The sequence below is a fragment of the Castor canadensis genome, chromosome X (genome assembly GCF_047511655.1).
Source record: "Castor canadensis chromosome X, mCasCan1.hap1v2, whole genome shotgun sequence".
NCBI classification, from domain to species: Eukaryota; Metazoa; Chordata; class Mammalia; order Rodentia; family Castoridae; genus Castor; species Castor canadensis.
Window position 1 is genome coordinate 90,544,175 of NC_133405.1, and position 14,731 is coordinate 90,558,905.

The 14,731-nt window shown below is 38.0% G+C and overlaps 1 pseudogene; it reads left to right on the top strand.

The window, feature by feature from the left end:
- The first annotated feature begins 1,882 nt into the window (after window positions 1-1,882).
- The window catches only part of LOC141419473 (talin-1 pseudogene), a 29,524-nt pseudogene continuing 16,675 nt past the window's right edge, over window positions 1,883-14,731 (top strand).

The following is a 14,731-nucleotide window of genomic DNA, read 5'->3' on the forward strand; positions in this document are numbered from 1 at the left end:
GGGGAGGAAAGCAGTAATCTGCACCACAAGAACCTTGTGCAGTGTAAGGTGTCCAGCATGCCTCTCTCTGAGGAGTGTTGATGGAACCCCATAAGAAAAAACTGGTGAGGTACACGTGGCTGCCTTTGAACAAAGACCTTCCTGGGCTGTGTGAACACAGGACCCTCTACAGTGAAGCCCTGCAAGGAACTGCTGATGTGGGAGTCTTCTGTCCATGAGGACACCTAGCAAAAGCTTGCCTCTGAGCATAACTATAGACTGTAAGTACTGGGGATCTGGGATAGGGGAAAGCTGTGACAGATGATGTCTTTGAGACTGGCTACTTGACAAGAGAGCCAGCTTATATCTCCAAACACCCCCTTCTCCCCGCCAACAGGCACCACACGGCTCCAGAGACAAATATCCAATTAGAGTGGACTGAAAGACCCAGTCACGAAGGAGGAGGGGCATAAGTCACTCTCAAGAGCACCAGAAAATTTGCACTCTTTTGTTTGACCTGTTAAGACTGTGATGTAGATTTTATATTCATCTACTTGTATCTTCTCATGCTGTGTACTCCAACAACAGCTATGCATTTTTGCACCCCAATTTTCTCTCAAGCCCTGTCCTTCCCCCTTCCCACTCTGGACCATCATCACAGGAGAGAATTTCAGTCACTAACCTTAAACCACACCGTCTCCCCCTTTCTATCATCCTCCCCAACTCACACTTTCCACCAAACGACAACCACGATCTCTCCTTAGGTCTTCATTTCCTCTTCTATTTTTCACTCACCCATAATCTTCCTTCACTATTAGTGGTTAAAACTGAATCCCACATCAATCTTTCAGTTTTGTTGTGTCCATATGTGTCTGTTTGTCTGTCCAACTTTCCCTATTGTTATCCCCTCCTTCTCACCAATTTCAGCATCTACTGACTCTCTTCATCATATCCCTGCCTCTTTATTCATCGCCTTCTGATACACAAGCTACCATCCTTTCCTGCTACATAAACATTTCATCTTATATAACCTTTCCCTCTGTCTCCCTCTGATCACCATCCCTACTACCTTTAGCCTTTCTGGACCATGGAGACACATACTTCCTCTAATTCACAATCAAGAGCCTGGAACAGCAGCGATAACTGATCTTCATGAGGGATTACTGTAATTTCAAGGCTGCAGTTTAACAACTGTAGCAGCTTTAATAGCTAACCCTCCCTACCCTAAGTGGAACAAGGGGTAGAGTCCAGCACCACAATAATAATAATAATAAGAGAATACTATCAAGCCTCTACCTCACCATTTACAGAAAAGAAAACACATCAGAGCTCAACCATGTCCAGTCCTGTACAATCGTTCATAAAACCCCAGCCACCAGGCACAAGTGACTGGCACCCCAATCACTTACTCATTTACCATATGAGTAAATCTCAATGCAGAAACGTGAAGCAGCAAGACAACAGCTCTCCCTCAAAAGCTAACTCTACAACTAGGGATGTAAATATCTGTGAAGAAGAAAAAATATCAAATACTGAATTCCAAAAAATAATGGTAAGAATGATTAATGAGCTCAAAGAAGAGACACAAAAACTAGTGACTGATTTCAAAGAGGAGATGAGTAAACAACTAAATGAGCTCAAAGAGAATACAAACAAACAGATGAATGAAATTAAGAAGACTATGCAGGATATGAAAGAAAAAATCAATAAAGATATGGAAGTCCTGAAAAATAATCAATCTGAAATAAACAGCACAATATCCAAAATAAAAATCTCAATAGAAAGCTTGGCAAACAGAGTGGAGCAAGTTGAAAATAGAATATGAGGAAAAGAAGACAAACTAGAGGAAGTAGATCAAACAGGAAAATGTCTCAAAAACATGCTAAGAAAATATGAACGGAACATGCAAGACATCAGAGACACCATGAAAAGAACAAACCTACGAATCATGGCTATAGAAGTAGGAGAAGAGATAGCCATCAACAGCCTATTCAATGTAATAATAGCTAAAAACTTCCCTAATCTCAAGAAAGAGAGAGTCATCCAGGTGCAGGAAGCTTACAGAACACCAAACCATCAGGGCCAAAAAAGAAATACCCCCAGACATATCATAATCAAAACACTCAACATTCAGAACAAAGAAAGAATACAGAAAGTTGCAAAAGACAAAAAACAAGTCACATACAAGGGCAAACCCATTAGAACAACAGCAGGTTTCTCAACACAAACTCTAAACACAAGAAGGTCATGGAAAGACAACCTAGAATGGTCTACCAGCAAAACTCTCCTTCCTAATTGAAGGAGAAACTAAAACCTTCCACAACAAGCAAAAACTGAGGGAATTCATGGCCAGCAAACCAGCACTGCTGAAAATACTTAATGAACTCTTACACACAGAAGAAGAAAGTAGAGTGAGACAGAAGAAAGAACAAACCCTTTGACCAAGCAGACCAGTAAGCAAGGAATAGGTAAAAAGTAAACAACAGGGGAATAACAATGACTGGAAACAGTACACACCCCTCAATACTAGCACTACATGTCAATGGTCTCAATGCCCCAATCAAAAGACATAGAATAGCAAACTGGGTTAAAAAAACAAGGCCCAACTATATGTTGCTTACAAAAGACTCATCTCGTTAAAAAAAAAAAAAAACACTGCCTTCAAGTCAAAGGGTGGAAAAAGATTTTCCAAGCAAATGGACTCCATTAAAAGGCAGGAGTGGCTATACTCATATCTCACAAAATAGACTTCAGACTAAAATCAGTCAGAAGAGACAATGTAGGTCACTTCATATTAATTAAAGGAACAATTCATCAAGAGGAAATATCAATTCTTAACATACGTGCACCTAACTTAGAGGTACTCACCTACATTTTTAAAAAACACTAATAGACCTAAGCACACAGATAGACCCAAACACAGTGATAGTGAGAGACCTGAATACCTCACTGTCACCAATAAATAGGTCATCCAGGGCAAAGATCAACAAAGAAACTTCAGAGCTATGGAACACATAAGACCAAATGGAGATAGTAGACATCTGCAGAGTATTTCACCCAACAACCAGAAAATGCACATTCTTTTATGTAGCTCATGGAAACTTCTCCAAACTAGATCATATTTTAGGGCACAAAGTAAGTCTGGAAGAATTCAAGAAAATGGAAATTACACCCTGTAACATATCAGATCATGATGGAATAAAACCAGACCTCAACAACAAAAGAAACCATAGAAAGTATTCAAACACAAGGAAACTGAACAACACACAGCTGAATGACCATTGGTTGATTAAAAAAAAAAAGTTTGAAGTCTAAAAGTGCTTAGGTTCTAATGAAAATGAAAACACAACCTACCAGAATCTGTGGGACACAGCAAAGGCTGTGTTATGGGGAAAGTTTATAGCTATAAGTGCCTACATTAAAAAAACAGAGACTTCTCAAATAAAGAACCTAATGATGCACCTTAAACTTCTAGAAAAGCAAGAACAAATCCAACCTCAAACCAGCAGATGGAGAGAAATAATAAAGATCAGGGCTGAGATCAATGAGATCAAGACCAAAAGGTATACAAAGAATCAATGAAATAAAAAGTTGGTTCTTTGAGAAGATTAACAAGATCAACAAACCCTCAGTCAACATGAGAAAACAGAGGAGGGAAAAGACACAAATCAATAAAATCAGATATGAAAAGGGTGACATAAACACAAATACTAACAAAATCCAGAGGATCATTAGAGGATACTTTGGAAACCTCTATTAAGTAAACTGGAAAATCTAGACGAAGTGGATACATTCCTAGTTGCATATAACCAACCGAAATTGAACCAAGAAGATATTAACCACCTAAATTGACCTGTTACAAGCAATGAAAGTAAAGCAGTAATAAAGAGCCTCCCAACAAAAGGAGCCCAGGACTTGGTGGACTGACAGCTGAATGTTAACAAACCTTTACAGAAGAACTAATACCAATAATCCTCAAACTTCTCCAGTAAATAGAAAGGGAAGGAGCACTACCAAACTCATTCTATCAAGCCAGCAATACGCTCATTCCCAACCCCAATAGAGATGCAACAAAAAAGAGAATTATAGACCAATATCTTTAATGAATATAGACAGAACGATTCTCAACAAAATACTGGCAACAGAATTCAACAACACATAACAGCATACAAAACAGCCAAATCAATTTCATTCCAGGGATACAAGGATGGTTCAACATATGTAAATCTATAAATGCAATACAACATATAAATAAAAGCAAAGACAAAACACATGTGATTCTTTCAATGACTGTAGATTTTCTGGATTTCAACAAAATCCAGCATCCTCTCATGATAAAAGCTCTGAAGAAACTAGGAATTGAAGGAATGCTCCTCAACATAATAAAGGCTATGACAAACCTATGGCCAACATTATACTAAAATGGAGAACAACTGAAACCATTCCCGTTAAAGTCAGGAATGAGACAGGGATGCCCAACTCCTATTCAGTATAGTTTTGGAATTCCTTGCCAGAGCAATAAGACAAGAACAAGAAATAAAACAGATTCAGATAGGGAAGGAAGAAGTCGAACTATCCCTATTTGCAGATGAGTTGATCCTAAACTTAAAAGACCCTAAAAACTCTACCAAAAATGATTAGAAATCATAAACTCTTTCGGCAAAGTAGCAGGATACAAAATTAACATACAAAAATCCGCAGCCTTCCTATACACCAACAATGAACATACTGAGAAAGAAATCAAGGAAACCATCCCATCTACAATAGACTCAAAAATAGTAAAGTAATCTGGAGTAAATATAATAAAGGAAACTGAAGACCTTTTAGATGCAAACTATAAACCACTGAGGAGAGAAATCAAAGAAGACATCAGAGGATGGAAAGATCTCCCATGTTCATAGATTGGTACAATCAACATTGTGAAAATGGTCATACTACCAAAAGCAATCTACACAATTCCAATCAAAATTCCAATGACATTCTGCACAGAAACAGACAAATCAATCCTGAAAAACGTATGGAAACACAAAAGACCTCAAATAGCCAAAGCAATTCTGAGCAAAAGGTCAGATGCTGGATGTATCACAATACCCAACTTCAAACTATACTACAGAGCCATAAAAATGAAAGCAGCATGGCATTGGCACAAGAACAGACAGCAAGACCAAAGGATTAGAAGAGAAGTCCCAGACATAAGCACACGCATCTACAGCCAACTGATCTTTGACAGAATCGCCCATAACACACAATGGAGAAAGACAGCTTCTTCAACAAACATTGCTGGGAAAACTGGATATTCACATGTACAAAACTGAAACTAGATCCATGCCTTTCACCCTGTATGAAAATCAACTCAAAGTGGATCAAGGACCTTAAGATAAAGCCTGAAACCTTGAACCAATTACAGGAAGTAGCAGGAAATACACTGGAATATATAGGCATAGGCAATGACTTCCTAAATAGAACTCTGATGGGTCAGCAACTAAGACAAAGATTGAAAAAATGGGACTGCATCAAACTAAAAAGCTTCTTCACAGAAAAAGAAACCGTCACTAAACTCAAGAGAATACCCACACAGAATGCTAAGCTGCCCAAGCATGAGTGGCCACAGAGTGACACAGCTGCCATCTGGTGAAATCAGCAACATATTAGACCACCTTGGAGCAACTGGTAGTGAGCTGAAAAGTGAGTGATCAGTAAGCTCAATTTCAGCTTGCCCTGTGGGCAGAAGGGATTGGTGACTGTTCACAAACCAGCTCCTGGCAGCACCACTTCAGGGAACCCACCTGCACCAGACAGCCCACCCCACCAATAAAAGCCTCAAACACACAGAGCCAACTCCCTCCAAAAGTATCTGATAAGGAGGGGCAACATCCATTGCCACATAGCCCAGCATACCAGCCTTAAAAAGGGACAGAGACACTGACAAAGCCCCTGTCAAAACTGTCAGCACCTGGATTTGAAATCAGAGGAAAATGTCTAGAACTTTCAGCAAACTAATTTTTTCTTTTTATTTACCATTTTTATTTTCATGGTTATTGTTTTTTACCTTTATTTTACTTTCTTCATTTTCTTACTTTTTCTACAATCTAGTGTTACCTATCTCCCTCTTCCATTCTGTCCAAACATTAATTTTCCTTAGCCCTCTCTTGCCCCACTTCCCTTTCTCTCCCCCAACTTTCTTTTTTCTTCTATTCTCTCCTCCTGTCTTCTCCTTTCCCTCTTCTCCTCCCTCTACCTTTCTCCCCACTGCCCCTACCTCCTCCACACTAACCACTCACTGAGTAGTCTACAGTACTAACTTTGCCAATTACCCACATCCTTCCTATCTCTCTGGAATCCCTGTCAATGGCACCTTCCCCTCCAATGACTGAACTACACCTTTACACACACTTGGACCTAATTACCCTACAGCCCCCACACCTCACACTTCTTTTGACCCTTGTCCCATCCCCCTTTCTGCCTCCTCTCCTAGCACTATCTTTTCAACTACCCAAGTATCTACCTCTATCCACACAGCTGTTATCTTCCCAATATCTGCTGTTGATAGACAATATTGCCAAGGCATTTCTCATGTATTATGTAAATAAAATAACTGGTTTGGCATTGAATTTGTGAATTTGTTATTGTGTAGTTATACATCCAAAATAGGGAGCAGAAATATTACGTCAAATTAGCTAACAACTATGCTATTCAGAATATAGAAATTAAGTCAAGGGAAAGAAAACAGGTGATTGAAACCCTAAACAAACTAATCAACAGCACACGAGCAAAGCATAAAGTAGTAATGTGGGGAGAAAAAGGAGAGGGGACCATGACTCCTCAAAAGGCTAATAATAACATAATAGAAGATCTAATGGAAAGAGAAGGGAATGAATCCCCAGATGCTCACCTCAAAAGAATTATGATAAGAAAGTTCAACAAGATTGAAGAGGAGCTTAAAGAAAACATGCAAAACATTCTATGACTATCAAGAGAACATGGATAAACAACTCAAGAAGGCACAAAAACAAGTAAATGAACTCAGAGAGAATTTCAACAAACTCCAAAATGAACTAAGGACACTATTAAAAAAAGGTATATGAAATAATGGAGACAACACAAGATACAAAAGAGGAGTATAACAAAGATATAGAAAGTCTCAGAAAAAAAATCAAACAGAAATCCTGGAAATAACAATCCCTTAAATCAACTAAAAAATACATTTGAAAGCCACTCCAGCAGACTGGAAAATGTAGAAGACAGAATTCAGGGCTTGAAGACAATATATATATATATATATATATATATATATATATATATATATAGCCAGAAGAATCCTTAGGTAAAATACTTGAGAGCTGTGAAAGAACACACAAGAATTCTGCAACTCCATCAAAAGAATAAACCTGCGAATCATGGGCACTGAAGAAGGAGAGGAGGTCCAAGTCAAAGGTATACATAATGTATTCAACAAGGTAATAGCAGAAAATTTCCCAAATCTTGAGAAAGAGAGGCCCATTCAGGTACAGGAGGCCCCCAGAACACCAAAATGGAACCACTCTACAGCATATTATAGTTCAAACAATTAGCACAGAGCATAAGGAAAGAATATTAAAGGCTGTAAGAGAGAAAAATCAAATAGCATATTATGGGAAACCCCTCAAAATAACAGCAGAGTTCTCCACAGAAACATTAAAAGCAAGAAGGGTATGGACTGTGGTATTTTGTGCACTGAAAGAAAACAATTTCAGTCCACTCTACCCAGCAAAGCTATCATTCAAAATTAAAGGAGAAATAAATACTTTTCATGATAAACAGAAATTAAACTGATACATGACCACTAAACCACCACTACAGAAGATTCTGAATGGAATACTATACACAGAAGATGAAAACAAACATAGCCATGAAAGGATGGGAATTATTAAACCTCAATAGAAGACCAGATAAGTAATCAGAGTAGCATACATTTAGTTACACACACACAAACCCTTACACAACAATAACAACAACAAAAAACCCAAAATGACATACCTCACAATATTAATACTGAATGTTATTGGATTCAATTCCCCTATCAAAAGACACTGATTGGCAAACTGAATTAAAAAGGAAGACCTGACTATCTGTTGTTTACAAGAAACCCACCTTACAGATAGAAACAAACATTGCCTTAGAGTGAAAGGACAGAAGAAGATTTACCAAGCCAATGGCTCCCCAAAACACGCAGGAGTAGCAATACTTACATCAGGTAAAGTAGACTTCAAACCTAAATTAGTCAGATGAGACAAAGACGGTCAATTCATACTAATAAAAGGAGCAATATATCAAGAAGAAATAACAATTGTTAACTTATGTGTCCAATGTCAGTGCATCCAACTTCATTAAACATACACTAATGGACTTAAAAACAGAGATAGACCCCAACATAGTGGTGGTGGGAGACTTCAATACTCCTCTATCGCCAATAGATAGGACAGCCAGACAAAAAAGTCAACAAAGAAACTCTAGAATCAAATGACCCCATAGATCTAATGAACCTAACAGATGTCTACAGAGTATTCCATCCTGCAACAGCACAATATACATTCTTCTCAGCACTCCAAGGGATGTTCTCCAAAATAGACCAGATTTCAGGACACAAACCAAGACTTAACAAATATAAGAAAATTGAAATAACCTGCTGCATACTGTCTGACCACAATGCAATAAAACTAGAACTCAGCAACAAAAGAAACAGCAGAAAATGCTCAGACAACTGGAGGATGAACAACACATTGATTTATGAGGAGTGGGTCATTGAAAAAATAAGGGAAGAAATAAAAAATTCCTGAAACTTAATGAGAATGAAAGTGCAACGTATCAGAACCTGTGGGACACAGCAAAGGCAGTCCTAAGGGGAAAGTTTATAGCCACGAGTCATACATTAAAAACACAAAGAGATCTCAAAAAAATGACATAATGCTACACCCCAAACTCCCAGAAAAACAAGAAGCTAAACCCAAAACAGACAGGAGAAAAAATAATAAAAACAAGGGCTGAAATCAATGAAACAGAGACCAATATGTATATATAATATATATATATATAAAGAATTAACAAAACAAAAAGCTGGTTCTTTAAAAATATAAACAAGATTGACCAATCCCTGGCAAATCTGACTAAAATGAGTAGGGAAAAGACCCAAATTAATAAAATTATTAATGAAAAAGAGGAGATAACAACAAACACCAAGGAAATCATCAGGGACATTGAAAAGCTATATTCAATTAAATTGGAAAATCTAGAAGAAATGGATAAATTTCTAGATACATATGACCATCCAAAACTGAACCAAGAGGATATTAAGCACCTAAACAGATCTATAACACATGCTGAAATCAAGGCATCAATAAAGAGTCTCCAAAAAAAGAAAAGTCAAGGAACTGACAGATTCACTGCTGAATTCTACCAGACCTTTAAAGAAGAACTAATAGCAACACTCCTTAAAAAATTTCCATGAAATAAAAAGGGAACATGGCCAAACACATTCTATGAAGCCAGTATTACACTCATCCTTAAGCCGGACAAGGAAATAACAATAAAAGAGAACTACAGGCAATCTTTTTAATGAACATAGATGCAAAAATCCTCAATAAAATATTGGCAAACTGAATTCAACAGCATATCAAAAAGATCATACACCATGAATAAGTTGTTTCATTCCAGGGATGCAGGGCTGGTTTGACATATGCAAATCATTAAATGTAATACAGCATATTAACAGAAGCAAAGACAAAAACCACTTAATGATCTCGATAGATGCAGAAAAAGCCCTCGATAAGATTCAACTTCCTTTCATGATAAAGCTGTAATGAAACTAGGGACAGAAGGAATGTACCTCAATATAATAAAGGCTATATAGGACAAGTCTATAGCCAACATCATACAAACAGGGAAAAACAGAAAACATTCCCCCTAAAGTCAAGAACAAGACAAGGGTGTTGACCCTCTTCACTCTTATTCAACATAGTCTTGGAATTCCTAGCAAGAGCAATAAGATAGGAAGAAGAAATAAAATGAATACAAATTGGAAAAGCGGTAGTCAAACTATCCCTATTTGCAGATGACATGACCTTATATCTAAAATCTCCAAAAACTCCTTTATACCATAAACAGTTTCAGCAGGGTTGCAGGATAGAAACTCAATCCACAAAAATCAGTAGGATATCTATACACCAATAATGAACAGATTGAGAAAGAATACAGGCAAATCTTTCCATTTACCGCAGCCTTGAAAGAATACCTAGCAATAAACTTAACAAAGGATGTGAAAGACCTCTACAAGAAAAACTATAAATTATTAAAGAAAGCAACTGAAGAAGACTATGGAAGGTGGAAAGATCACCCATGCACATGGATGGGAAGAATCAACATAGTGAAAATGGCTATATTACCAAAAGCAATTCACATGTGCAACACAATTCCCATCACAATCCCAATTGCATTCATCACAGAGCTAGAAAAATCAACCCCCAAAGTTCATTTGGAAGCACAAAAGATGACGAATACCCAAAGCAATACTGAGCAAAAAGAGCAGTGCTGGAGGTATCACAATACACGTCTTCACACTATACTACAGAGCCACAGCAATGAAAACAGCAGAGTACTGGCACAAAACAGACATGAATAGCAGCCATGGATAGAAGGATAGAAGATCCAGATACGGATCCACGCAGCTATGCCCACCTGATTTTTGACAAGGGTGCCAAAAATATACCATGGAGAAAAGACAGCCTCTTTAACAATGCTGTTGGGAAAACTGGATATCTGCATGAAACTATAGCCATGTTTGTCACCCTGTACAAGTACCAACTCAAAGTGCATTAAGGACCTTAATATAAGACCTGAAACTTTAAAGGTAGTGCAGGAAAGAGCAGGGAATACACTGGAATTAATAGGCATAGGCAATGACTTCCTCAATAAGATTCAAATGGCTCAGCAACTAAGGGAATGGATTGAGAAATTGGTCTATGACAAATTAAAAAGGTTCTGCCCAACAAAAGAAACGGTCTCTACATTGAAGAGGCTGCCCACAGAATGGGGGGAAGTCATTAGCAGCTGTTCATCTGACAAGGGTTTGATAACCAGAATATACAAGAAGCTCAAAAAAGTAAACTCCCCAAAATTCAATGACCCAATGAAGAAATGGGCAAAAGAACTGAACAGAACTCTCTTAAAGGAAGACGCCCAAATGGCTAAAACCCACTCGAAGAAATGCCCTCACCATCCCTGGCCATCAAGGAAATGCAATTTAAATCCATGTTAAGATTCCACCTCACTCCTGTTAGAATGGCGAGGATGTGGAGAAAACGGAACCCTCATTCACGGCTGGTCAGAATGTAAATTAGCAATCCACTATGGAAAACAGTATGGAGGCGCCTCAAAAAACTAAAAATAGAACTGCCATATGATCCAGGAATTCCATGGTTAGGGATATACCTGAAGGAATGTAAGTCAGGTTACAACAAAGGCACCTGCACACCCATGTTTATTGCAGCATTATTCACAATACCTAAGCTATGGAAACAGCCATGATGCTCCACTACTGATGAATGGATTAACAAAATGTGGTCCTTATACACAGTGGAATTCTATTCAGCCACAAAGAACAAAACTTTACCATTTCCAGGTAAATGGATGGAACTGGAGAACATCATCCTAATTGAAATTAGTCAGGCTCAGAAGGCAAAAAGTCACATGTTTTCTCTCATATGTCCAAAATAGACATAATAGAAATGCAGCAATATTATGAAAATGGACATGTGAATGGGAGGTCACACACAAGAGTGGAAGGGTATGAGAAGGAAGGTAAGGTGAATATGGTTGATGTCACGTTTATACAAGAATGAATATAGACTATTTAAAGTGGTTGAAACAACTATCGGAAAAGTACTAAAGTAGAAAGAAGAAAAATAGAGGAAATGAACCAAATTGGGCTATAATACATATATACATGGAAGTGCCACAAGGAAATTCCCTGTGTAACTATGTGAAACAAGCAAAAATGTCATTCCCTTTTTCTTTTGTTTGCAAAATTGAAAACAGGAAGGGAGACCAGGTCCTACTTGGGAGGGTTGATACCAGTGGGAAGGGGGAGGATGTGGAGAATGGGTGTAAGAGGGTCACTATGGTGGAAATACTGTCTACACATGAATGGAAATGAAAAAAGATACCTCTTGATAGTATTTATCAAGTGGGGGGAGAGGGGAGAAAAAGGCGAATGGTGGAGGGGGCAAATTCAAGTATGATACATTTGATATATTGTAAAAACCTTTGTAAATGCCACAAGGTACCACTATACAGCACAACAATAAAAATTTAAAAAGAGACTGCCCAAAGAATGGGACAGAATCTTTGCCAGCTCTTCAACAGATACAGGACTAATATCCAGAATCTATACGGAACTCAAAAAACTTAACTCCCAAAGAATCAACATCCCAATGAAGAAATGGGTACATGAATTAAACTGGGAAGTCTTAAAGGTAGAGGTACAAATGGCCAGTAAATACATGAAGAAATGTTCAACTTCACTGGTTATAAAAGAGATGCACATCAAAACTACACTATGATTTCATCTCACTCCAGTTAGAATGGCCATATTCAAGGGCAATAACAACAACAAATGCTGGCAAGGATGTGGTGAAACAGGAACCCTTATACACTGTTGGTGGGAATGCACATTAGTACAGCCATTATGGAAAGCAGTATTGACATTCCTCAAAAAGGCAATGATAGAATTGCCATATGATCCAGTAACCTCTCTTGGGCATCTACCCAAAGGAACGTAAGTCAGGATTCAATAGAGACATCTGTACATCAATGTTCATTGCAGCACTATTCACAATAGCCAAGCTATGGAAACAACCAAGATGCCACAAAATTGATGCATGGATCAAGAAATTGTGGTATACAGTAGATGCAGAAAAAGCCTTTGATAAGATCCAACACCACTTCCTGATAAAAGCGCTAAAAAAACTAAGAACAGAAGGAAAGTACCTCAACATTGTAAAGGCTATATATGACAGACCTATAGCCAACATCATACTTAATGGAGAAAAGCTGAAACCTTTTCCCTCAAAATCAGAAATGAGACAAGTGTGTCCACTATCCCCATTCCTATTCAACATAGTACTGGAATTCCTAGCCAGAACAATTAGGCAAGAAGAAGAAATAAAAGGAATACAAATAGGAAGAGAAACTGTCAAAATATCCCTATTTGCAGATGATATGATCCTACTTAAAGACCCAAAAAACTCTACCCCAAAAGTCCTAGACACCATAAACAGCTACAGCAAGGTTGCAGGACACAAAATCAACTTACAAAACTCATTAGCTTTTCTATACACCAATAATGAAAAAACTGAGAAAGAATATTTGAAAATAATTCCATTTCCAATAGACTAAAAAAAAAAATCAAATACTTAGGAGTAAACTAAACAAAGGATGTGAATGACCTCTACTGGGAGGACTACAAATCCTGAAAAAAGAGATCGAGGAAGGCTACAGAAGGTTGGAAGATCTCCTGTGCTCATGGATTGGTAGAATCAACAGAGTAAAAATGGCTATACTACCAAAAGCAATCTACATGTTTAATGCAATTCCCATAAAAATCCCAATGACATTCATCACAGAGATTGAAAAATCTACCCTAAAGTTTATTGTGAGACACAAGAGACCGTGAATATCAAAGGCAATACTCATCAAAAAGAGCAATTCTGGAGGTACCACAACACCTGACTTCAAACTATATTACAAAGCAATAGCAATAAAAACAGCATGGTACTGGTACAAAAACAGACATGAAGACCAGTGGAACAGAATAGAGGACACGGATATGAATCCACACATCTATGCCTACCTCAGTTTTGACAAAGGTGCCAAAACCATACGATGGAGAAAAGATAGTCTCTTCAACAAATGTTGCTGGGAAAAGTGGTTATCCATCTGCAGAAAACTGAAACTAGATCCATGTTTACCACCCTATACCAAGATCAACTCAAAATGGGTCAAGGACTTTAATATCAGAAGCAAAACCCTGACATTAATACTGGAAAGAGCAGGGAATAAAGGAAGTAATAGGTGTAGGCAAGGACTTCCACAGTAGAACCCAAGCAGCTCAGCAACTAAGAAAAAGGATGTACAAATGGGACTTCATAAAGTTTAAAAGCTTCTGCACAACAAAAAATAATGGTCTCTAAACTGAAGAGACCACCCACAGAGTGAGAGAAAATATTTGCCAGCTATATGTCAGACAAAGGACTGATAATCAGCATATGCAGGGAACTTAAAAAATGGAACACTCCCCAAATCAATGAACCAATAAAGAAATGGGCAGCTGAATTAAACAGAACTTTTTCAAAAGAAGAAATTCGAATGGGCAAAAAACACATGGAATAATGCTCACCAGCTCTAACCATAAAGGAAATGCAAGTCAAAACCACACTAAAATTCCACCTCACCCCATTAGAATAGCTATCATCAAAAACACCACCACCAACAGGTGTTGGCGAGGATGTGGGGACAAAGGAACCCTTGTACAGTGCTGGTGGGAATGCAAGCTTGTGCAACCACTCTGGAAAAATATATGGAGGCTTCTCAAAAATCTAAACATAGATCTGCCATATGATCCAGCAATTCCACTCCTGGGGATACACCCAAAAGAATGAGACACAGGTTACTGCAGAGGCACATGCACACCCATGTTTATTGCAGTGCTATTCACAATAGC